Source organism: Dasypus novemcinctus, chromosome 22 (genome assembly GCF_030445035.2).
Source record: "Dasypus novemcinctus isolate mDasNov1 chromosome 22, mDasNov1.1.hap2, whole genome shotgun sequence".
Classification (NCBI taxonomy): Eukaryota; Metazoa; Chordata; class Mammalia; order Cingulata; family Dasypodidae; genus Dasypus; species Dasypus novemcinctus.
This window is the reverse complement of record NC_080694.1, coordinates 66126773-66150910: the sequence shown is the minus strand read 5'-3', so window position 1 is coordinate 66150910 and position 24138 is coordinate 66126773. Positions and strand designations below refer to the sequence as shown.

The 24138-nt window shown below is 44.4% G+C and overlaps 1 pseudogene; it reads right to left on the bottom strand.

Moving 5' to 3' along the window:
• LOC101415506 (patr class I histocompatibility antigen, B-1 alpha chain-like) overlaps positions 1-13259 on the bottom strand; it is a 34560-nt pseudogene extending 21301 nt beyond the window's left edge.
• Positions 13260-24138: the final 10879 nt, after the last annotated feature.

Sequence of the window (24138 nt, the reverse complement as noted above, 5' to 3'; positions counted from 1 at the left end):
TTGCAAGGGATCTGAGGAAATGGAGGCTCCTAAGCATGATTGTTTAGACCTGATTGAGTAGCAGAACCAAGTATGATCTGACCTGGGAGAACTTCCCCTGCACTCAGGGGAAAAATTATTCATAAATGGGTTCTCCAGGGTCCTAGAAGGAAGGAGGCACAATGGCTATGCAATTGTGGATGGACTAACTTGTGAGGTGAAAGAAGCTGGCCTATTGCCCAATGACTGGTCAGCTCAAATTGATGAATTGTATGCATTAAATCAAGCCCTGAAATTATTAAAGGAAAAAGATGGTGCAATCTACACTGACTCAAAGTATGCCTTTGGGTAGTCCACATCTTTGGAAAAATTTGGAAAGAGATGGGATTGACTAGAAGCAAAGAAAAAGGGCTAGTCCACAGGTAATTAATAAAACAATTATTGGCCAATCTACTGTTACCCAGGGAAATATCAGTGGTGCATGTAAATGGACATTAGAAAGGTCATACGTTTGAAGCAAAGGGTAATAGGTTAGCAGATGAAGAGGCTAGGGAAGCCTCCCTTAGTTCCCCCTTTGCAGTTGATGATCCTGATACCCTCCATTCCCAAACAGTATGGGGTCCCCATATTCTCTCAAAAAGAGCTGGAGGACTTAGGAGCAAGCCTAGATGATCAAGGGAGGTGGCTCCTCCTGGTTGGTAGGCAAATGTTGAATAAACAAGTGATGAAAGAGTTGTTAGCAGTCTTACACCAAGGAAGTCATTGGGAGGTACAGGCCAAGTGTGATCTGGTTCTTAAGTATTTTGGATGTGTGGGCCTTTATAATGTTGCTAACAAATAAGTAAATGACATATAATTTGCTAGAATGTCAATAGGAAACTCTTAAGAAGACAAGAATAAGGGGAATGGGAGCCAGATCTCAGGTCATTCCAGAACATTCAGGTTGATTACACTGAAATGCCCCCAATGGGTCAGCTAAAGTATGTTCTGGTTATTGTAGATCATCTGACAGGTTGGGTAGAGGCATATCTTCTGGCCTCAGCTACAGCATTGGGAACTTCTAAAATTATCCCTGAACAAATCATTCCTTGTTATGGGTTAGTGGAATATATAGACTCAGACAATGGTAGCCACTTTACCTCCAGTGTACTCCAGACTATTATGCAAAGCCTGGGTGTTACACGAAACTTCCATACACCTTGGCACCCACCATCTTCAGGGAGAGTGGAAAGAATGAATCAACCATTAAAGAAGCAACTTTCTAAGTTGGTCTTTGAAACAAAGTTACCCTGGATTAAGTGCTTACCCATAACCCTATTGAGGATTAGAACTTCCCCTAGGAAAGAGCTGGGAATCTCACCTTATGAAATGCTTTTTGGCTTGCCTTTTCCTAGGAGGACTGGAGACCTCCCTTCCTTAGTGTCAAAGAAAGGCTTCCTTAAGAATTATATACTGGCTTTGTTCTCTACTTTGTCATCCCTCATATATCATGGTTTGCTGGCCTAGATCCACTTCTTGAATTCACTGTCCATCAACACCAACCTGGAATTTGGGTCCTCATCAAGTTGTGCAAGGATTCCAAATTCTAAAAGACCTAGGAAGGAGCCTATCAAGTCTTGCTGACAACTGAAACAGCAGTCCAAATGGCAGAAAAAGACTGGGCTCACTATACTCGAGTAAAAGGACGAAACCTGAACCAGATGATAAGTACCCAACAACTTCATCCAAGTCCTGGAGAAAAATTTCAGCCCTAGATTCCTTAAAGATCACACTGAAAAGACAATAATTGGGGGAGGGAGGTTTGAGCTGGGTACTGTCCGAGTCAACAATTGTCCTGGTACTCTTGGAATACCAAAGGAGGAATTCAGACTTTAAGTTACAGGAGAAAATAATCTTACTAGCCATGATGTTTTGAACCCAAGAAGCTCCATCAAATTAGTTATAAACATGACTGAAGGCCTGGAGTTCCAGACCATGCAGTTTGACACCTGCCAAGTAATAGGCTGTGGGATTTGGGGGCACCAGCAATGGCTGAGTGGGGAAAATAAATACCTATGCCCAGAGCTAGTGTGGAATGGTTACCATCAAGGCTCCCTTTTCCCCTCTTGGGGCGATGTATAGTGGACTACCTGGTAAAAGGGATGGACCATGAATATTGGATGGGTCTCACCAAGTTCCAGGCCATTAAAGGGTAAGATAACCTTTTATAAAGGTAATACCTTTAAAGGTAATACCAGACTACATAAAAGTCTTCAGGGCAATCCAGTAGTAATAACTATCAAGAAATTAGACAAATTAGAAACTTGGAGCAGCACCAGGGACCAAGTAGTTGATAGTGTATATGGAATGGGAACAGATGTTACAGGTAAAGATCCTCTATGGAGGTTCCATATCCGAGTTCTTCCCCTCCATGTAGATATGACATCGACAACACCCTCCAGCTAACTCTTCAGAGGTACCAAGGGAAAACCAATGAAAAGCCAGTTTCCCAATTCAAAATGACCCCAAAGTAGTCAAGATACTTAAGGCAGAAGATTTAAAGCAAACCACAGAAATAGAGACAGGATATGGGAACACAAATGCTTGGGTAGAATGGATCAAATATACAGTCCAGAGTCTGAACAAAAGCAACTGTTATGCTTGTGCAACAAGCCAGCCCATTGCTCACATTGTACCCTTTCCACTAGGTATGGAAGAGCATGAAAGGGAGTTGAAGTGCATGATACTCCTCTTCCAGAGTGCTACTCCTGGAGAAAATTATAGTACAATGTCCTCTCTCTTCCCTCTTGTCAAAAAGGGAAACACCAAAGCCATACCAGCTTCCCTCTTTGGTCCAGGAAGTCCCTCACCTGTCTCTCTAGATGGAGATAAGGGCTCCAGGACCTTGTGTACACAATATGGAATGTGAGTGAGGCTAGTACTGGCAATTTCTCCAGTTTGACCATATCCTGAGCAGACCTTTGGTGGTACAGCAGAAAGGGAATCCTCCAACCAGTGTTAACTGAGAGGTGGGGAAGAACCTGTGCTAAGGTTCAGTTGGCAGTCCCATTTACCCTGGCATTTGAAAAAGAGGAAGAAACACAAAAACAGGGAAAGAGAAAGAAAAAAAGTTTACTTGGTTCCTTTGATGACCGAATTTATCTAGATAGAATAGGAGTTCCCCAGGGAGTCCCTGACAAATTTAAAGATAGAAATCAGGTAGCTGCAGGATTTGAGTCATTCTTGTTCTGGTGAGTCACCGTTAACAAAAATGTGGATTGGATTAAATATATATATACATATGTTATCCACGCCCCCCCATAGGCATTTTTTGTGGACTGTCTGCTCTCTGTGTAAATTTGCTGTGCATTCTTCTGTGTCTGTATTTATTTATTTATTTTTTAAATTTCCCCTCCCCCCTTGCAGCTTTCTTGCTGTCTGCTCTCTGTGTCCATTCACTGCATGCTCTTCTGCATTTTTGCTTGTCTAACTTTTTGTTGCATCACCTTGTTGAGTCAGCACTCTCTAGTGCTTGCAGGCTGGGTGGCACTCTGTGATACCTGGGTGAACCTGCCTTCACAAGGAGGACCCAGGACCTCCCATATTGTACACAGGAGCCCAAGTGATTGAGCCACAGCAGCTTCCCTAACTCTCTCTATATATATTTCTCTCCCCTCCCCTGCCATCCCCCACTCCAATTGTCTGCTCTCTGTATCTTCTTGTGTCTGCCTGTATTCTTGTAAGTGGCACCAGGAATCTGTGTCTCATTCTGTTGCATCATCTTGCTGCATCAGTTATCTGTGTGTGTGGTGCCATTCCTGGGCAGGCTGCAGTTTTTTTTTGTTTTTTGTTTTTGCTCTGGGTGGACTCTCCTTATGGGGCACACTCCTTGTGCATGGGGTTCCCCTACATTGGGGACACCCCTGCATGGCCTGGCACTCCTTGCACTCATCAGCACTGCACATGGGCTAGCTCATCACATGGGTCAGGAGGCCCTGGGTTTGAACCTTGGATCTCCCACCTGGTAGGTGGACACCTTATCCTTTGGGCCAAATCCACTTCCTTATATATATTTTAATCAACAAAGATTTATCAAATACACTAGGGATTTGTTTAAGGGAATAGCAGAACAGCTGGATGCTACTAGCCAAATGGCTCAGAAAAATAAGATAGCCTTAGACCTGATGCTAGCAGGAAAAGGAGGTGTCTGTGTTATGATTGGAGGTAGTTGCTGTACATTCATCCCCAATTATATGGCCCCAGATGGGACTATCGCTAAGACATTGCAAGACTTAACAGCCTTATCTGAAGAGTTGGCAGAAAATTCTGGCATTGAAACCCACTCATGGGATGGTTAGAGAGCTGGCTTGGAACATGGAAAGGAATGGCACTGTCTGTCCTGACCTCCCTTATCATCGTGGCTGGTTGTCCTGTGTGCCTGAGGGTTAGCTCAAAAAACTCATTGAAATGGCCCTAACCAAACAGATGCCCACACAACAAACAACTTGTACCCCCTTAAAGCAAAACAACTGTACCCTCTTAAAGAGGAAGATCTCTATGAAGAATGTGAGTAGGCTCTTAGCAGATTTGAGAAACCAAATTGTGAAAACTAAGAGTCTAAAAGAAAGACAGGAGATTTGTAGGAAAGGGTAAAGATTAATTTTCACAAAGGGGAAGCCAGAGAAGACTGACCTTGGAGGAGGGAGGGAAAGGGCTTCTAGCAGCTTTGGCACACCAGTAATTTGAAAAGTGTGCCAAGGGTGAAAGTGGCACTGAGCTGGCCCAGCCCACCTGAGTGTAGAGAGCATGGGAGTGGCAACTCAGCGGGAACTGGAGAAGTTACTTAGACCTCTTGAATAGATTGTAACCCCTGAAGTACCCAATCATTGGGGAACAGGGGAGGGACCTGTGTGTTAGGCTTAGGTTATAAATATCACTGTTTCCTTGTTGTTGGGCACGCTGCCCATTTTATCCAGGTCATGGACCTGTTCTTGAAAGATTGTTAATAAAATTCTTTTCTCCTTTACAATCGGGTGAGCTTTTGTTCTCTTACAGGTGTGAGCTTTGTTTCTAATAACTAGTTGATCTTAGGAAGAATGGATTTACCTTTCTTGATGACAAAACAACAGCTATGATGTTAGCATAGACGTTCCCTGATGCCTGGAACCTGCTTTCTATTCCTAGTTTACTGAGAGATTTTTTCTTGAAATGTGCTGCATTTTGGCAAAAGCTTTTTCTGGGTCTGCTGTAATGGTGGCATGGTGTTTGTGCTTTATTCTATTTAATTTAGAGAACAGAGAGGAGTTGCAGATATTAGCCCACCTTTGCAGTCCCAGCTAGTCCAATTAGGCATGATCTATAATACTCTTTGTATTCTTGCATTTGATTTGCTGATGTTTTGTGTGGATTTTTTTTTTTAAAGATTTATTTATTTATTTAATTTCCCCCCTTCCCCTGGTTGTCTGTTCTTGGTGTCTATTTGCTGCGTCTTATTTCTTTGTCCGCTTCTGTTGTCGTCAGTGGCATGGGAAGTGTGGGTGGCGCCATTCCTGGGCAGGCTGCTCTTTCTTTTCACGCTGGGCGGCTTTTCCTCATCGGCGCACTCCTTGCGCGTGGGGCTCCCCCACGCGGGGGACACCCTTGCGTGGCACGGCACTCCTTGCGCGCATCAGCACTGCGCATGGCCAGCTCCACACGGGTCAAGGAGGCCCGGGGTTTGAACCGTGGACCTCCCATATGGTAGACAGACGCCCTAACCACTGGGCCAAAGTCCGTTTTGTGTGGATTTTTAAGCCCACAGGATAGTGTTCTGTACTTCTCTTTCCTTGTGATGTCTTTGTCTGATTTGAATGAGGGTAACACTGGACTCATACAGTGTTGGGAATTGTTCCTCCTTTAATATGTAAATACTATTTCTTCATTATGTGTTTGATACAATTCAGCAATGAGACCTTCTGGACATGGACTTTTTTCTATCGGAAGGTTTGCAAATGCTAGTTCAATTTCTACAATTGATAAAGGGATGAACAAAATTTTCTATTTGTTCTTTTGTAATTTGTGTTTTTCAAGGAAACTTTTCATTTCATCAAATTTGGAAAACTTATTGGCATGTTCCATTGTCCTTGTACTTTCTAAGCAGTCTGTACAGATATTGTTTCTTTCATTCTTGGTATTGACAAGTCATGTCTTTTTTTATCTTGTCTAACCACGATTTGTAAAATGTATTGGTATTTTCCTATTAAACAACATTTTAGATTCATTTTTTTCTCTCTGTTCTATCTTATTGATTTTTGGTCTTATCATTATTATTTCCCTCCTGCTGCTTGTTCGGATAGCTGTAAAACACACCTATTTTGTTATCCTCATCACAGACACCATAAATCCTTGTTATATCTGTTGTCCAGTGCCTGAAAAAGGTTGTTTTTATATTTATCTGAATTTGAAGTTGTTTAGGGCACGTTGCTGTTTCTACGTCATGATCCAAAGCACAATTTCAGACCAAGTTTCTAATTCAATTTGTTATATTTTTAACTTCTGAGAAGTGTATTTGTTTCTTTCACAAAGCAGCTAGGTCATTTTAAGTTTCCCATACTCTTCAGTGTAGAGAAATGGCCGGAGGTTAAAATATTTCCAGGATGGGCCAGAGGTTAGAATATTTCATGATGCAAATGAGGGTACACACCTTTCAAGATGGAACACTGTCTTGAACAACCCACAACTGTTTGCAGAAAGGAACATTTGAGCCTTGCAGGGCATGGGATGGGGTTACCCTGGCAAAATGTTACCAAAAGAATACAAACATAACTATTCTTCTGCTCTGAGCTATTCAGTAAATACCATACGGAAGCTTGGTTTGAAGCTCTTAGTCCTTGAGACTTTGAGTCCCCTGTTTCCATCTTTTCCTAATTCTTGTGTGTCTTTCTAAAATTCTGACGCTCCTCCTGTTCGAGTCACTCCTTTGTTGAGCTGGTCTCAACACTGCAGGAATTTTCAAACAAAGCATTTTCTTCTGTATGCAAAATAATTTGGGATATGTTATATTCTACATCTCATAATTCCAATATTGAAGTTTTATGAGGCTTTCTTAATGAGCTATGTTTTCTGATTCTTGATCATGCTGATTTTTTTCTATTTGTATTTATATATTTCTATGAGCTCTACTTCTTGTGAAATTGGATAAAATCTTTGACACATAAGCTAAATATGGAATTCTCAGAGGCTTTTGTTTCCTTTTTCCAATTTTCAAATTACCACCAATGTAGTCTTGAAGTTATTTATGGTTTGAAGTTATTTTGTTCCACAGGTGAGGCACATTTGGACAACAAACCACAGGAGGGCTGGCTGGTGCTTACAATTCCTCAGAAACAGTTGCTTTCTCCTTCCCACCACTCAGCCCCTGCCCAGGGGTAAAAGGCATATTTCCTCAGAACACTCTTCTTTGGGGGATGAGACAGATTTCTTTTGTTCCTCCCTTACTCTGAGGCTACGAGCCTTTGGATTCCTAGATTTCAAGATGGTGAACTGATTCCTACATCACGTGCCATAAGAACAAGGTTTGGTATCAGCTCCTGTCTACTTCAGCACGTGAGCCCGAGAAACCAAAGATCCTATTTCCAGATTAGCCAGATGTCCTAGGGATGAAAGCACCTTTTCTTTCTAGATGCCCTTTCATGTGGGTATTTAGCTTAAATTATTATTCTCTTTTTCTTTAATAGTAACTAATGCTCTTATACTTTACCTATCATTTTTAGTTCTCTTTAGTGAAAGATAAAGTCTTAAAAATGGGCCTACCATATTACTGAAAATGGAATCCCCTTAACTACCCATTAACTCTTTCCTGGCACTGGACACCATGGTAGGTGCTGGAACACGGTCCATCTCCACCAGCACTTTTAAGTATGGTCAGTGGCTAGCACTGCTCTGTGGGCCATTTACCAGGTACAGTGAGATCTAGATGGAAACTGAGCCTGAGAGCAACAAGGGAGCCTCTTCCTTATCGAGTCCCAGACTGGAGACATGCTAGCAAAGGAGGAGCATTTACATGGTGTCCCTGGGTCTACCAAAATGTTTGTTGAGCAGCTGCTTGTGACCAACCTGGAGTAGTGCAGTGTCTAAACCTGGAGGGTGTATTAGATTCCTATGGGGTCACATAGAAACTATAAAGTTTATGTATCCTCTCCACAGAAATATGTTGATGTAGAAGGAAATATACAAGTTCTATGAAATGCCAGTGCTCACAAGATCCTCTGAAGTATTAAGAGACCTGGGCTTTTAATCCTAGTAAGAGAAAAAGACAGGGAGAGATGTTTTCAGAAATCACTTATCCACCCAGCAATGCCTTCTACTTGTGAGTATAAACTGACAGAGAGCAAAGGTGAAATCATAACTAACTATAAGGGAATGAGTCAAAAGATGTCATGTATTAGTCATCCACTTATCCAACCAAACCCGAGTGCCATCAATGTACCAGATAAGTTCCAGGCTGGTCCAGGCTCCAGGAATCAACACCTGTCCTCACTTTCCATCCTCCATGCCTATCCCGCAGCACCCGGACCTCTTCCCACACCAGGGAATTCCACACTTAGGAGCCTTGGTAGAGGCAGAGCCACTGCCTGCCATGAAGAGGGACGCTCACCTTCCCAACATGCTTGAGCTGGACACAGAGGAGCCTTGGCCTCCCTGTCAGATGACCACAGCAGACTCTGGCTCAGGATGTGATGATCCAGTGATGCTGGGACTCAGCAGGGTCCTGTGGGCATGGGCTTGTGACTGGCACAGGGTCATCCAGGCAGGAGCAGTGGGGTCTTACCTATAGGCCCATGTCCAATGTCAGGCCAGTGGGTGGCCAAGCCCCTTGCCCAGCAACAGTGGCCTTGGTTCCCACAGGGGACCCACCTAGGGTGGGTGGTAGATACTGTTCCTTGGTGTATGGCCTCAAGTTCCTGGTTCTGGGGCTTTCCCCAAGTAAAATGAGCCCCAGGATCACATGTACAAACTCTTATGTTGAAAGCAGGAAAATCTAAAATCCATTGTTTGCCGCAAGAAGTGAGCATGAAATCCATTAAGAAATAGAGACACATAGCAAGAATTCAGAGCTTTAATATATGGGGAATCTTGAACCACTTTATAAATTTTCCTCTTAGCTATAACCCATTGTAGAGAAAGCGCCTGCATTTCCCAGCATCACTCTCATAAATCCTTTTCTTTTCTAGGAAGGATGGGGTACTATGCTCATCACTGGCAGAACAAGCTTCACAATCCAGCTGAGCTTGTGATGAAGCACTCAGGCTTCTCCCCAGACTTTCATTTCAGGACATGGGGTGAGAGCCCAGAAGGCACATTCCACCACCCCAGGGCAGCTGGAGCACAGACAAATGGCCTCACTTGTCTGGTTCTTGCTCTAAAGATGGACCTGAAGTCCAGCAGCTCAGCGCCCCCTTGTTATGAACACAGAACCTCATGCTCCACCAGAACTTCTGGATCCTTGTGGGGTGTGAGGAGGTTCCTGTGCACAGAGAAGTTGGGGCTCCCTGGTCTACATGCCTTCCAGATGTGGTGCCAGAGCTGTGCAGCCACTCAAGTGTGGTCCATGGATCACTGAGCTCCACTCTGGCCTCCTGCGCTCCCCAAAATCACAGGCTGCCCCTGCCCACCACAACATGGTGCCCAGTTCCGACTGGGAAGACCTTCCCAGACATCCTCAGGGACATGCCCTTCATGACTTTCAAGCTGTCCTCAAAGGTCACGGCCTCAGTGAGACGTGCACTGACCACCTGAGTTGCAGAGCACCTTCCTGGCAGCAAGGCCAGAGATTTGAGCTGTTTTTAGTTCAAAAATGTTTCCCAGAAGCTGAAAAGGGGCGTCCTGCACAGTCCCCCACAAACAACAGGTGCAGGAGTCATCGGTTAGGACCCCCCCGCCCCAGTGCCTTTCCTAACACAGCTGTGGTCTCCTGGCAGCAATGGCACAACCTCCACTCACTTGACATTGAGGCCACCAGGACTGTCCTCAGAAGTGCTGCTCTCCTCCCCTCCCCTCCACCCCCTGTGACCACAGCACAATTTCAACTCCCTCCAAGACAAGAGCAATCCAGGCTAAGATCCATTGCCCACCTGTGGGTCGACACTAGGGTCTGCTCTACACATCCATGGGCTTGGGCTGCAGCCAGCATTGGGGTCAGTGGAGCTGGGTAAGGGCAGAGAGGGAGGGCAGGCAGCAGAGAAAGATCAAACCACCAGGAGTTAAATAAAGTCCAAACTGTCAATGCTCCTCAGTGTGAAGCTCACATGGATGAAGCCCCAACTGGACACAGGCCTGTCCACCCTCGGCTCCTCACAGCAGCACTCAGCACAGCAGACACATGGGTCCTGGAAGGATCTTGGAGCATTTTACTTATTCTTGTTTAAGAATCTTCCTCTCCCTCAACTGATTCCTCAATCCCACCTAATGGCAAGGATTTATAAAAGCAAAATCATACCAGGTTCTCATTTTCAAGGGAAGTAGGAAGGGGCAGCTCAGGGCACCATGAAGTAAGATGGGGCTGTGGACACTCCACACCCAGCTCTCCTTAGCAGGATGGCCGGTCGGGGCAGGGAACACAGGTCAGTGTGGGGGATGTGGGGGGCAGGGGGTGAGCTACCTCCCCATCCTCCAATACACAACAGGAAAGCAGACACAGACATGCCAGCTGAGGAAGGAAAGTCTTCACACCCAAAGGAAGGGAATCTTGAAGTCACACGAGGGGTGTGAACAGCTCTAGAATCTCTCTGTCCCCCATGAGGCAGCTTTTTCACGCTACAGAAGAAAACAATCAAGAACAAGTTCAGGTCATCTCTGTAAATGCTGATGTCATGGCCCGCCCTCCACAGTCCTCATGTCCACATCCAAGGAACCCCCAAGACCCAGGCATGTCCTCTCAGCCCAGCCCTTCTCCCCTTTCAGGCCCCCCAGGGTCTCACCTCTAGAAGCCTTGAGAGACACGTCAGAGCCCTGGGCACTGTCGCTGGCTGGAGAGGAACAAACACAGGGTTTGGTCAGAGCCACAGGGAGATGTGAGTCAAGGAGTGATGGGGTAAGCTGCCCCGTGGGCTCTGTCTACACTCCCCAAAGCCTCAGGTCAGCCTTGACCTTCCACACCACCTCCCCCTCTGTCCTCCACTGACAAGCAGCCTGAGTGTAGCTCCTTCCTATTCCATCTGTGGAAAAACAACTAGTGAGAGCAGGGCATGAGGACCTGAGAATGAGTCCTGGATCCAGGGAAGTTTCCAGAACCATGACTGCAGACCCAGGGCAGGATCAGGAAACACGAGGTGGGGGATGTGTGGGCTGGACCTTCTGCCCTCCTGGAGGTCTGTCCTCAGCAGCCCCTTCCCTCTGACTGCTGGGAACATGGGCCTCCAAGTCATCACTGGGGACATTGTCCTACTTCTCTCACAGGTTTATAAAGTAAGTGTAGTAACAGGCCCAGACTGGATGGGCACGTGTGTGAGGAGGGGCTTCATGGTACCAGGAAGGGCAAGGGCACACTGCTACCTGGGCTGGAATATCCCATGGGACAAGAAACCTCAGATGTGCCCCTTCCGTACCTGAGCTCTTCCTCCTCCTCTTCCAGATCAGAATTGCAGCCACCACGGACACTCCAAGGATGACCAGGACAGCCAAGATTCCCACGATGAGGATGGGGGTCTGGGAAGGCGGCTCTGAGAAGGGGGAGAGGTCAGGGGCCCTGAACCCAGGCTCAGCCCTGACCCTCCTGGAGGAGCTCAGAAGGGCTCCTGCTTCCCTAGAAAAGGCCCCCACCTTGTCCCACTTACCCCATCTCAGGGTGAGGGGCTCGGGCAGCCCCTCGTGCTGCACGTGGCACGTGTATCTCTCTTCCTCCCCAGCAGGCACCTCCACAGCCTCCCACTGCTGGAAGGTTCCGTCCCCCTCAGGCCTGGTCTCCACAGACTTCATGTCCTGGGTCTGATCATCCCCATCCCGCTGCCAGGTCAGCGTGATCTCCGCGGGGTAGAAGCCCAGGGCCCAGCACCTCAGGGTGACGTGACGGTCAGAGATGGGGTGGCGGGTCACGTGGGTCCTTGGGGGGTCTGCGGGAAGGTCAGAAACTTCAGGAACTTTCCATTTGTCTCCTGGCCATTCTAGCGGTGCTCATGTGACCATGAGGAATGGACAATATATTTGGGGTTGGGGGCGCCTTGCTCCCCCTCTACCTTTGTGCAGCAGCGTCTCCTTCCCTCTCTCCAGGTATCTCTGCAGCCACTCCACGCAGGTGCCCTCCACGTAGGTTCTGTAGCGCTCTGCATAGCGGGCCTCCTCCCACTTGCGCCGGGTGATCTGCGCCGCCGTGTCCGCCGCCGTCCAGGAGCGCAGGTCCTTGTTGAGGGCGAGGTGGTCGGCGCCGTCGTAGGCGTGTTGAAAGTACCCGCGGAGGAGGCGCCCGTCGGGGCCCAGTCGCAGCCATAGAACCTCTGGATGGTGTGAGACCCTGGCCCCGCCCCCGAGGTCAGCCCCGTCCACAGGCCCCTCCCACCACCCGCTGGTCACCACCGTTGACTCTGCCCCGCGCTTTGTTCCACCAACCGGCCCCGCCCAGTTTTACCTCCTCAGGTGGCCTGCCCGCCCACCCCGTGCCCTGGGTGCCAGCCTCGCCCCTGCGCTGACTTCCTGGGGCCCGTCTGGTCTAAACTGAAAAGGACAGAAGAAAAGTCCTTCCCGGGTGGGGATTCCCGGGTCCCGCGGTCTTGGGTTGCACTGGGGACCCGAGACTAGGGGCGACCCCGGCCTGTCCTGGGGATCCCGGTCGTGCACGGACCCCGGGACTCCGTGGCTCACCAGCCTCGCACTTGTTGTAGTAGCCGCGGAGGATACGCAGGTTCTCACGGTAAGCCTGCTCGTAGTTCTTACAGATCCTGGTCTCCCGCTCCCAGTACTCGGGCCCCTCGCGCTGCACCCTCGGCGCCCGCGGCTCCATCCTCGGACTCTCCGCGTCGCTGTCGAGCCGCACGAACTGCGTGTCGTCCGCGTAGCCCACGGCGAGGTAGTGGGGGTCCCCGCGCTCGGGCCGGGACGTGGAAATGTGAAAATACCTGAGGGAGTGGAAGCCTGGGGGAGACAGGAAAGGGGCGGGGGTCGGCGTGGGGGTCAACGTGGGGGGACGCGGCTTCTGGAGTCCTGCCCTCCCCCTGGGAGGTCCCCTCGCCCCCTCCGGGGCAGCGCCCCCCGACCTCGCACTCATCCGCTCGGGTCGGTGTCAGGGCCAGGGCCCCCGAGAACAGCAGGAGGAGGGTCCCCGGCGCCATGGCCGAACCCCGGGTCTGGCGGAACCTGAGTCCGGGCGGGTCGGGGCGGGCTCTGGATGGGCCACGGGGCCGGCGATTGGCTTCTCCAGAACCCGGCCCGCAGTGGGATGCAGTCTGGGCCCGCGTCACGAGGGTCGGGGCAGAAGGACCTCACTCGGGTTGGGAGAAGAAATGAAACTGCGGGGACCGAGGACTCTCCCCTCGGCCTCCCCGCCCCACACGCCAGCCTCGGGGCGGGACTCTGGGAGCCGAGACCGGGTCCTGGACAGGCCCGACCCCTCCCCTGCATACAGCACCCCTGTCGGTGAGGCCTGGTCCTGACTTCACAGCTCACAAATGAGTGAGGACCCCGAAGAGATGTGGGTGACCTCTACTGGTACTGACCATACTAGAAATTAAAACGGAATTTAACATACTGATTCCTATAAATTGTTATTTCTACCAAAACTCATTGCACGCTGATAACTATTTCCATGAGAAAATAATGTAATAAAAGAGTGGATCAATTTACAATTTGGCTAATCTTTCTCAACAGTCTCAATACAGCACCCCTGGACTTTCGTATCACATTCAATCTGTTACTTGGATTTTAACAAATATTCAGCCTCAGATACAAGTGTTGGAAAGAGAGGAGTGGTTTTTGTGTTTTTTTTTGAATTTTCTTTTTTTTTAATTTTTTTATTTTTATTTTTATTTTTTATTGACTTTGTAATAATATTACATTAAAAAAATATATATATATGAGGTCCCATTCAACCCCACCACCCCCACCCCACCTCTTCCCCCCCCAGCAACACTCATTCCCATCATCATGACACATCCATTGCATTTGGTAAGTACATCTTTGGGCACCTCTGCACCTCATGGTCAATGGTCCACATCATGGCCCATACTCTCCCCCATTCCATCCAGTGGGCCCTGTGAGGATTTACAATGTCCAGTGATTGCCCCTGAAGCTCCATCCAGGGCAGCTCCATGTCCCAAAGACGCCTCCACCTCTCATCTCTTCCTGCCTTTCCCCATACCCATCAGCCACCATGTCCACTTTTCCCAATCCAATTGCCACCTTTTCTATGTGGACATTGGATTGGTTGTGTCCATTGCACCTCTATGTCAAGAGGAGGCTCAGATTCCACATGGATGCTGGATGCAATCCTGAGAGGAGTGTTTTTAATAGCCTTTTCAGATGAGCATTGACATTCACCTTCCATGCTACACTAAAAGAATAAGAGTGTACTTTCTAAAGGTGAATTGCAGTCTGAAATCTTATTGTTGAATATTTCATCTTGAGACATTGAAATCTTCAGGTCTGTCTTTGTACATTGAATGGATTTTGTACTAATGCATGAAGATTTTAAAGGAGCACATTGGCCCACTGCATTATTAGAACTTCCAGTGTTGACACAATTCTTTACATATTTCCAAAAGTCATACTTCTAAAATGAACACAGATTCCACCAGAAAATGTGTGTGTATTGGAAAGCTTTCAAACTGAGGGTGATGGATACCAGTTTTCCAAAATTCTAATTTTCTCTTGAGAGTTTACATTTTATAACTGGCTCATATCACATTTCTGATAGATGATTTCTGCCCAGAATACATAAAGAACTCTTAAAACTCAACAGTCCTCCCCTGTGGTAGGCAGGAGCTCAGTTGCTTGAATCACATCTTCTTCCTCTAAGAAGTTCTTTAAATTATTCTTAGCACCTCATCTCAAGTGCACCATGATATTCCCATAGGGACCCACACAGCAAGTGCTGTCAGCCAAGACACTGAAGCAATTTCATTTTTGCCACCAGAAAGCCTGGGTCCAAGTTTAGGTTCCTTCATTGTCATTTTTGTTTTTGTTTGATTCAATCTATACAAAATGTACATACAAATGAATTAGATGGAAACTGAGGGAAGCAGATTTGGCTCAAGTGATTGGGCTTCTGTCTACCATATGGGAGGACCTGGTTCGGCCCTGCGGCCTCCTGGTAAAGGTGTGCCCATGCAGTAAAGCAGGTGAGCCACGCAGAAAGGTGATGGCAGAGGGGAGAGTCAGGGCAAGAAACAGCAGACCAGGAACTGAGGTAGCACAAGTGAGAGGGAACTTCTTTCCACACAAGAGGTCCCCAGGATCAAGTCCTGGTGAATCCTAGAGGAGAAAAAGGAGAAGAGAAGACAAAAAGAGAAATGGATACAGAATATCACACAGCAAATGGACACAGAGAGCAAAACAGCAGGGTCTGGGGCAGGGGAAGAAAAAGAAAACAAAGAAACCAATAGATGCCGTGTCGTGCTTAGAAAGGATAGAGAGATTGTGTGGTGATTATGAAGGGTGAGGTTTTTTGTTTTTCATTTACTATTATTATTGAAGTAATGAAAACATCCTAATATTGACTGAAGTGATGAAAACACAACTCTGTGATTATGCCAAATACCATTGATAGAACACTTTGGAAGGATTGTTTTATTAATATGTATCAATAAAATTGATTTTAACAACTTTGAAAAAAAAATCCACAAATAAGAAAACAACCCAATTTTTAAACTGGGCTGAAGTATGAACAGACACCTCAGAAAAGAAGATACACAAGTGGGGTGTCTGAGGAACCTCATAATCTCACCTGCAAAGAAGCGGCTGAGTAGGGTCAGAGTCCTGTTGGACTGGGCTGTTTTGGGAGTTTGCAGGGCAGAAGGTGTCTGGACGTCAATTTGGTGGGACAGTGACAGAGGAGATTCTTGCAAGAGGTAGAATTTTGGGTCTCTTGCATGGAGGTTGGAGGTTGTGGGCAGGACCCTTCCCCCTGGGGCTGGCGGTGCAGCTGCAGTGATTCCTGAAGGCTTTGCTGTCCTGAGGTGTTCCCAAGCTCTGAGTGGGCTGTTTCAGGGCCTTGCAGGGTGGGAGGTATCTGGATGTCGATTTGGTGAGATAGTGATGGAAGAGATTCTTGCAAGAGGTGGAATTTTGAGTTTCTGACATGGAGGTCAGAAGTTGTAGGTGGAACCCCTCCCGCTAAGGCTGGTGCTCAGCAGTGGGGATCCCTGAAGGCTGTGTTGTGCTGCTGTATTCCCAGGCCCCATGTTAACCGGATATGTGGTTCCCAGGTCTGTGTCCCCTAAACCCTGGTAGCCCATGCTCCAGAGACACACACCTTGAGTCTGCAATATCACAGACTTCCCATCCCCGAATCTACTGCACCCTGAGGTCCGTCTTGATTACCCTAGCCCTCTGCATTTTTTGTTGTTTTGGTTTTTTTATTTTTCTCTCTCTCCTTGAGCTTGGAGGAGTGTACCAGCTGACTTGGGGAGAGTCTGGGAAGAAAGGAGAGGTGAATCTGCTGAGAAAGCCCAATTTACCTAAACGTCCTGGGATAGGAAACTTTGGGAGAAGGTGGAGTCAGAAAATCAATTAGACTTCCCCTAGCACACCTAAGGGGGAGGAACTATAGGATGTGCTATCCAAGCTTCCAATAGCATATTTGGGGTTTCTGGTGAGGTGTAGGTGCTCTCACACTGGAAATAAAGAGTCATAGCCTTCTGTGTTGAGTTGGTTCAACAAGGACCTATTTGAATCTCCTACTGAACCTCTCAGGCAGCTTTGCTGCTGCCCTGGGAGAGAGAGAAGTGAGGAAGGGAGAAAGGGGGAAGGTCAGATCCTAAGCATATTATTTAAATGCAAAGAGGATTCCTAGGTTGAAATGTTGGTTCTTTTTTTTTTTTTTTTTTTTTTTTTGGTCATGGTTGCTAAAATTGCACTGTCTCCTGATCTTCTCTCCTGTTTTATCCCCCAAGGTCCTTTTTCATTTATTTAGGTTTTTTTTTTCTCTTTTTCTTTTTCTTGTTTGCTATGCCCCTCCCCCTTTTCTTTGGCCCCATTTTTCTCTTCTCTTTTTTTCTTTTCTCTCTTTTTCTTCTTTTTTATTTTAATTTCTTTATGTAATAGGTCCTGCAGGGAGTGCTTCACATTTGCTGTGTTTCCTCATCCTTCATTTCCTCTTTTCTGTGTGTATTGATTTTGGCCACCTACACTATCCCCTTTTGCCTACATCTTTCTATCCTCCATCATCTACTGTTTCTCTTACACTCCACCTCCCTTTCTTTGGCCCCCTAATTGTCTGACTTTTTATTTCTAATACCTTTGTTCTGTTTTCTGTCTTTTATCCACTCTTGATATTACTGTCTTTCTTTTCTCTTTCCCTCTCTCATGAAAACACTGGCCTTTAAATTCATACTATATTCCTCCCCATATTCAGTTGACTGTCTCATTATAGGTGCTCTACTTACTGCTATAACTCTACACAACTTACATGAGTCTAATATCCATTCTCCTAGATCTCACATTGTTGCTCTGTTAACATTTATTACCAATACTACTTTATACATTTTCTTTTCTTACTCATTTTGCTTTCACTGGCCCTAATATTTTCCTTCAAAGTGAACTTAGCTAGCAACAAGAAAATAGAGTAAGAAGAACAAAGTGGCAAAGAGAAGAATTAACACTTACATATGAACAACAACTAATTAATCCCCATGACTAGACAAAGAAGCTAAGGAACTGATTAAACCCATCAAGATAAAATGATGACCAGACAGCAACAAAAAAATACAAACCAAACCAATAATCAGGAAAACATGGCTGAATCCAATGAACAAACTAAAAACCAGGAAGAGGAGCAGAACATTGGACAAGTAATTAAAGATCTCAAAACATATAGTAGAGACCAACTTAATGAAGTAAAGGAAGAGATTAACAATATGAAGAAAACACCTGGAGAGGAAATTGCAGACATACACAAAACAGATATGATGGTGATGAATATCACAGTTCAAGAAATCAAAAACACACCCTCAGCAAATAGCCACAGATTAGAAGAGGCAGAGAAGAGAATTAGTGATGTGGAAGACAGTATATCTGAAATCAAACAGATAGTAGAACTGATCCATAAAAAGGCAGAAAAAAATCCAGCTGGGACTTAGGGACCTGAATGACAATGCAAAATGCACAAACATACATATTATAGGCATCCCAGAAGGAGAAGAGAAGGGAAAGGGGACAGAAGAGGTGTTGGATGAAATAAAAATGGCTGAAAACTTCCCAAATCTACTGAGAGAGATGGATGTATATGTCCAGGAAGCACAACACACCCCAAACACCATAAATCCCAACAGGCCTACCCCAAGACATATATTTGTCAAATTATCCAATGCTCAAGACAAAGAGAAATTCTAAAAGCAGCAAGAGAGAAGAGAACCATCACATACAAGGGAGGCTCCATAAAATTAAGTGCTAATTTCTCATCTGAAGCCATGGAGGCAAGAAGGCAGTGGTATGACATAGTCAAGTTACTAAAAGAAAAAAAACTTCCAACCAAGAATACTCTACCCAGCTAAGCTAGTATTCAAAACTGGAGAGTTCAAAATATTCACAGATAAACTGAAATTAAAAGAGTATGCCCTTCATATTTTTTGAATGTAATATTTTTTAAAAATGAATAATAAAAAAATAAATAAAATAAAATAAAAAATGAATGGGGCTTCATATTTTTTGAATGTAATATTTTAAAAAATGAATAATAAAAAAAAAGTAATGGGGTGATGGAAAAAAAAAAGAGTATACCAACAAGAACACTGCCCCTCAAGAAATACTAAAGGGTGTTCTGCAGGAAGAAAGAAAAAAACAGGAGAGGTAGAGTTGGAGGAGAGTTTAAGAGCAACAAAAAAGACAAAAAGCAAAGAAAAACAAACAAAATATGACAAACACAAGTCCAAAGTAAATATGGCTAACATAAATAATTCCTTGAAAGTAATAACACTGAATGTCAATGGATTAAACATACCTGTCAAAAGATTCAGATTGGAAGAGTGGATAAGGAAATATGACCCATCTATATGCCATCTACAAGAAACACATCTTAGACCCAGGGATTCAAGGAGGTTGAAAGTGAATGGCTGGAAAACAATCTTACAAGCAAACAATAACCAAAAAAAAAAAAAAAAAAGGCAGGAGTAGCTATATTAATATCAGACAAAATAGACTTTAAACACAAAACAATAGTAAGAGACAAAGATGGATACTACATATTAGTGAAAGGGATAATCTTTCAAGCAAGAAGAACAAACAATCATAAATATTTATGCTCCTAACAAGGGTGCCTCCAAATATGTGAGGCAAACACTGGAAAAACTAAGTGAAAGAATAGATGCCTCTACAATTATAGTGGGAGACTTTAATACACCACTATCAACTTTGGACAGAACATCTCAAAAGATAATCAATAAAGAAATAAAGACTTTGAATGGTCTTTCTTTTGTTGGTTTGCAGGAATTCATTGTGTATTCTAGATATTAAACCATTTAGACTAGAAATTATCATTAACTTTATGGTGCTGTTCAAGAGACAAAAATTTTGAATGGTGATTAAGTTTTACCAAATTTTTCCCTGATAGTTCGTGTTTTAGGGTCTTTTTAAAGAAGTTTTTTTTTTTTTTTTTTACCGCCCTGAGATCATAAATATATTCACATGTGGGTGTGTGTTTTTCACTAGTTTTATAATTTTACCACTCACAAAGTCTTTAACTCACCTGATGTGCAGAAGAGAACCAACTCTAGTTTTCTCTATACTGTGAGCCCATTTTCCCACTTCCATCTGCTTAGCAGTCCATCATATTCCCACTGATGGGATACAGTCCCATCACTTCTAGGACCAACTTTCCAAGAGCACAGAAGTTGTTTCTGAAGGGTCACAACTGTGTCAGAGGAGGATCACTGTTGTGGGTGTCAGCAGTGGGGGGATGTGAGAGGAGGGGTATATGAATATGTTCAAATGGTCATGGGACATTGTCTCAGTGAGTGGAGACCCACACAATAACCAAAGAGTATTACATTCCCATCTGGGGGATTCCTGCTACCTTCTCTAATGGAGTGGCAAGAATCCCCTGAGTACATGGGCAGTGCTTAGCAAAGGAAGACAGACCATTACACCAGACCATTAATATTGGCACTTATACATATGGAAATTGTTCTTGTGAAATTGAAACTAAGCATAGTATTATGTATTGCCTAGGAGTTACCTCCTGAAAGCCTCCTTGTTGTTCAAATATGGTCTTTCTCAAAGACAAACTCAACATATAAATGCACTACCTTCCATTCAGTGTGGAACATGACTCCCAGGGATGAGCCTCCCTAGCACTGAGGGATTATTACCAACTGCTGACTAGGGATGTATCTGGGAAAAGACCTTGACCAAAAGGGGGAATATTAAATACAAAAGAGTTTTTATGGCTAAGAGTTTTCAAAGTGAGTCAGGAGGTCACTTCAGAGGTTATGCTTATGCATATCTCAGCAGGATCTCATTGACTGCCACAGCAAATAGTGCCTCAAAGAACAGGGCTCCTATGGGCTCTAGAGGCATCTAGACACTATAGGCAGGGCAGACAACCTTAGGAATTTGGCACCCTGTCAGTGGGACTTTGGAATATATGTTCCCCAATGTAACAGTTAGACTCATTTATAATTTCTCTATACATGGCTCTTCTGTCCCTCTTATTTGTACCTATAATTAACACTACATTTAAATTCTCATACTATTCATATGCCGGTTGAACTCTGAATCTCAGCAGAGCTGAAACATCTCTTCTACAGCTAATTGGGTTCATTCAGGACAAGAAACAAAAGGATGATGATGGGCAAATCCCATCCCAGAAAACAGAATATTTACAACTGCAAACAAGACTGATACATCCATCTGTCCCCATGGGATCTAAAGTCCCTGCAATCAGAAACAGAGTGGGCATTACAATCCCCAAATCCTCAAGACTGAGGAGTCATCAAGCATACGGGGCTAAAGTAGACTTGTTATTATTTTAGTAATGGAAGAGCTTGCATCGTTGTTATAAGGGTGGTGGTTATCAGAGGTTCTGAGGGAAGGGAAAGGGAAGAATAGGGTGACAGGTGTGCTAAGACCAGCTCAGCAATAGGTTGGCATGAAGGGAAGGCTTTGTGCCAATGGAAGAAATAAAAGGGCAGAAAGAAAGACACAAAAGAGGAAATAAAGATGGGACCAGGGGACTCACAGCCTCTGAAACTGAGAACCTCAACCCTAGTTTCCACATCATATTTATTTAGGAACTAATAGGCAGCTGTTTGTTATTTACTATAATAAGAGACAGGTGTAACATTTATGATAAGAAGGTACAGGTCATACAAAGCTCAAATGCCTCCTCACACAAACATTTTTTCATGCTGACCAGATGGTGTTCCATTTAGTCAAGGCCTGGTGTTCCTAAGCACACACTTTTTGTCTCTATTATGGATACATTTCAACTTCAAACCATGTTTCTTGCTGTTTTTCCACAATTCCCCCTTTTTGTTTTTGCAAACCAGTGATGACACATTTGGTAATTTCTTGCAGCTTCACACCACAGAGGGTTTGTTGTGTGCATCTGAGGAGGTTGCTGTTATTATGGCTAACATAGCTACCAGCAAATTAGGAGCAGTAACTGGCAATTTCTCCTTTTCCAACTGTTGTTTGTCTTCTTGGCTCAGACATTTAATTTGCCCCCATGTAGGGGGTGAAGCTGTTCTGGTCTTTGGGGTGGGACCCAGCTGTGTAGTTTCCAGTATCAATCTCTACATCAACATGACTGGAGGTTCTGGGCTCCATAGGAACTTTTGTTGCCTTTTGGCATTCATGATATGGTTTTATTCGATGAGCTGGTATCCACACAGGATGTTCTCCATCTCCTGGGGAAACACAAGCATACCCTCATCCCCAAGTTAACAGCTTCCCTGTTGACCACTCATTAGTCAGTGGATCGTTCCACCAAATTAAAGGTTTTACAAACAGAGTTTGGGTTTGAGTTTTTAAATTATTTTGGAAATGCCTTTCAGCTGCTGTCCTTTCCGTGGTGGTTCCACAGCTAAGGAAATTAAGAGTGAATAGTGATTTATGTAACTGCACCTGTGGTGTTTCCTTGTCTCCCCATTTTTGTTTTTGTAATATGAGTTTAAGGGTTTGATTTGCTTGCCTCACAATAGCTTTCCCTTGGGGGTTATACAGAAGTCCTGAAATATGTTAAATACTCCAAGAATCTAGAAATCTTTTAAGGGAGACACAGGTATAAGCAGGAGCATTATCTGTTTTTAGAGACTGGGGGAGTCCAATTACAACAAAGCTAGCTAACAAATCCTGTCTTACGTGTCAAGCAGTTTCACCCATCTGAGCTGTAGCCCAAATGAATCCTGAGCAAGTATCTACAGAGACATGAACATGACATAATTTTTTAAAGGCAGAAATATGTGTTACATCCATTTGCCACAGTGAGTTAGCAGTTAAATCATGGGGATTTACTCCAGGTTCCAGTTGTTTTGGATTATTAAGAATTTGACAGGATGGACAAGTTTGAACAATGTCCCTAGCTCGTGTCCATGTTAAAGGAAAATGAGCTTTGAGGCCAGTTGCATTTATGTGGATTAGATGGTGAAAATGAATAGCTTCTTGTAAAACAGGAGTGGCTAATTTATCAGCAGCATTATTCCCTTGTACTAATGGTCCCAGGTCAATTTGAATGCGATCAAATGTAAGTAATAAAAAATGGACCTTTTCTATTTTCAATTATCTGTTGACATTTGTGAAAAAGTTTATAAAGAAACTGATTTACGTTAATTTTGATAAGAGCTGTTTCAATCGAGTAACCTGGATGACATACACCGAGTCTGAAAGGATGTTTATAGACTCTAGTATATCTTGCAAAGCATTAAGTACTGTTACTAACTCAGCTTTCTGAGCCAAAAATCCAAGAGTAGGAGTTTTTTAGTTTTATATGCAGTACACCCAGATGCACAATTTCCAGACTCATCAGTAAAGATTGTAGGGGCATCAAGTATTGGTTGAAATTTAGTTATGCTAGGTAAAATCCATTGAGTGCTTTTAATGAATGTAATATACAATTTTTAGTGTAATAATTATCTCTCTGTCCAATATAATCAGCAAAGGCTATTTGCCATTTTAAGTGATTTTGTTGGCAAGCCTCAAATTCCTTGCGCAAAAGTGGAAGAATGATATGAGAATGGTTCTGTCCATGAAGGGCATGAGTATGTTCCCAGACTTTGAGTATAATTTGGGCCATAAAATCTACATACAGAGATAAAGCTTTAACAACACTCATAGTAAAAAGATCCATTCTACAATATGATCTTGTTGCATAAGAATTTCCATGGGGAAGTGTAAGGAAGGCAAGATAATCAATTGCAGTGACTGTTCCAGATTAAAGGGCTCAACTTGAGCACTTAGAATTTATTTTTCTCCATGAGTTTTAATTCTTGTTCTGCTTCTCTAATTAGAACCCAGGGACTGTTTAATTGAGGATCTCCTCATAATAGGGAAAAAAGTTTAGACAGTTCATATGTAGAAATGCCCACTTTGGCCCTCAGGCAATTTATAGCTCCTAATAATTTCTGCAGATCATTCAAAGTTTTAATAGAGTCCCTATGAATCTGAACCTTCTGAGGCTTAATTGTAATTATGTCAACAATAGTCCCAATATAAGAAATAGGAGTAACCTTTTGAATTTTCTCAGGGGCAAGTTTTAATCATGCTGCAGTTAAGCTCTTTTCTAAGGCCTGATATGCTAAAACTAGAGTCTGGGAAAAGGGAGCAGCACGCAATATATCATCCATGTAATGCATAATATAATAAGAAGGAAAAGCCAATCTGCCCGGATTTAAGGCTTTAGCTACAAAATATTTACATATGATGGTTCCACTGAAACCATTTCATATATTCTTTGTCATTGAAAGAAGGAACTGAGAATGCGAATTTCTCAGTCTTGAGGAGCCAAAGGTACTGTAAAGAAACAATTCTTAAATCAATAACAACAAGGGGCAACCTATGAGG